Consider the following 2,534-nt stretch of genomic DNA (forward strand, 5'->3'; position numbering starts at 1 on the left):
TTCCTTCTAATTATAAGTTTCTGCATTTTATTTTGTTAAAAAACAGGTGTTAGTTCCATGTGTTTTTAGTGACATTGTCATTAGTAAACGGACTTGCATGTAAAGTATGCATATTAAAATTTAGATTTTCTTGGCATTTGTGCTTCTTTGGAGAGGAGGCAATGCTTTGCTATTGTCTACTTCCATATATACATATACATGTGTATGTATTTCTACACACATGCAGACACAGAATTTGGAAGAGAGAGTGTAAACTCTAGAGACAAAATAGACTTGAGTTCCTGTTTTAGCTCCACCATTTATAAATGTGCAACTGAGTAAGTTACTTAATTTTTCTGAAACATTGTTTTGCCATCTGTAAAATCAGGTGGTGCCAATCAGAGGTGGCACAGGGATTGGAGTTCAGGTCTGGTGGACTGATCCTGAGGGCAGCTGGGGATGATAAGTGTGAAGCAAAGGAGGTAAATTCTCCAAATTCTAACTCAGCTTGATGTAAATGAGACTACTTGCACCCCATCTCGTGGCAGCCTCAGACTGAGGGTGCCTGGTGTTATGCCTCGGAGCTGTTCATTTAAAAGGAAAAAGTGAGAACAAAAAAAAGTCTGCATTACTTTTTTATCTCCCTGAAGGACTGCTGGAATCTTTATGCAAAAAAAGTTTAATTTCAGTGCATGAAGCCCCTTCTTTTTGAGATAATTAGAGCCCAAATTTTGCATTATAGAATTGGCATACTATAAGTGCTCAAGAATATTTTTGGAGCGAACAAGTTGTCAAAAAGGATATGTCCTGCTCTTCTGTACTCACCTTCAAATTCTTGATCTTTTGTCTCAGAGCCATGGTTGCGATGTGGTCACAGTCCTTCTTCAGTTGTCCTGCATCCTTGTACCATCTTTCTCTCTTGTCTTTTTCCTTGGATTCTGGTATCTTGCCTTAGTTTTCCTCCCATCCCCACTACTCTTCTCTCTGTTTTCCATTGCATCCTTTCTCAAAGAACAAAATCTCATTGGCCTGGGCAGAACTCAAGCATTCTCTGCTCCAAGTGGCCAACAGGAGCACTCTGGACAAGCCCACAGGATTTGATTGTGGTTTGCTCTGCGCAATTCCAAAACCACCAATCAATTCAAGGAAAGGACTCTAGTTTAATCAGCACTATAAACAGTAAAACGGAAAACAAAACAGAACAAAACAAAAATAAGTCATTTAGGCCAAGTCAGCAGGGACCTGGCTTCCCAGTGGGCTGGACTGGGGTGGGGGTTCCCAGTCTTTGTTGACTAAGTGGTCAGTCTAGCGGGTCCCCAGTCCCGTTGTTTGAATAAGCCCTCCTGCCATCCGCCCTTCCTGTTCTGTGACATTGGCATTGGCCCAAAGGTGGACCCTAAGTACCCAAATCTCATTCCATTGAAATCTGGCCATCAGCACACAGTCATGTGTGTGCTGGTGTCCAGACTCCAGGGAGGGGAAAGGCTGAGTGCTGAAGGGCCATGTGGAAGGGTGGGAGACAGCACAGAGGCATCTAGGAGCAGCCAACATGCTTCAAAGACAGGCAGACTCTTTAAGCATCATGCAAGGTACAAAGAGATATAAAATGCCTCTGGCTGGTCAAAGCCAGAGTGTGGGTGGTGATGTCAAGGTCTCCCGTGAGGACCCACAAAGCACAGGCTCCACGTGATCCCTGGTACGGGATTATGCCCGAGGAAACTGGCATGCTCTCAGTTGATTATACCCAAGGAAACTGGCATGCTCTCGGTTCTGAGCTAGAGTTGATTGAAGAGAAAGTTGCACCTTGAAAAGGACTACGATAACAAACTAGAGGACACCAAACTGCTGCCTGCTGGAGAGAGCACATCATCTAGGAATCAGGTTTCCATCCAACAGAAGCCATACCTGTTGCCTCCGCTGGGTTGGCCCCAGATATCTGCACCTCCCGGTCTCTGTGTACCCAGGTCTCTGCTCCCCCAGGTCTCCATACTCCAGGTCTCTGCACCCCCAGGTCTCTCTGCATCCAGGTCTCTGCACTCCCAGGTCTCTGTACCCCCAGGTCTCTGCACCTCCAGGTCTCTGCATCCCCAGGTCACTGCACCCCTAGGTCTCTGCACCCCCAGGGTTCTGTGCCTCCAAGTCTCTGTGCCCCCAGTTCTCATTGCCTCCAGGTCTCTGCATCCCCAGGTCACTGCAACCCCAGGGTTCTGAATCCCCAGGTCTCTGCACTCCCAGGTCACTGCACCCCCAGGGCTCTGTGCCTCCAAGTCTCTCTGACCCCAATTCTCATTGCCTCCAGGTCTCTGTACCCCCAGGTCTCTGAATCCCCAGGTCTCTGTGCCCCCAGGTCTCTGCAACACCAGGTCTCGGTGCACCCAGGTCGCTCTGCCCCTAGGTCTCTGTGCATTCAGGTCTCTGCACCCGTGACTTCTCTCATAGGCACCAAGCAGAGGACATGAAAGGTGGGTGTGGGGACATTCCCATTGTTGCTGTTAGTAAGAATTTACAACATACTGAATGCAGAGCCAGCTATGCAAGGATGCAGCTGCTTCCTT

This window comes from Mandrillus leucophaeus, unplaced genomic scaffold, assembly GCF_000951045.1.
Source record: "Mandrillus leucophaeus isolate KB7577 unplaced genomic scaffold, Mleu.le_1.0 Scaffold16, whole genome shotgun sequence".
Lineage (NCBI taxonomy): Eukaryota > Metazoa > Chordata > Mammalia > Primates > Cercopithecidae > Mandrillus > Mandrillus leucophaeus.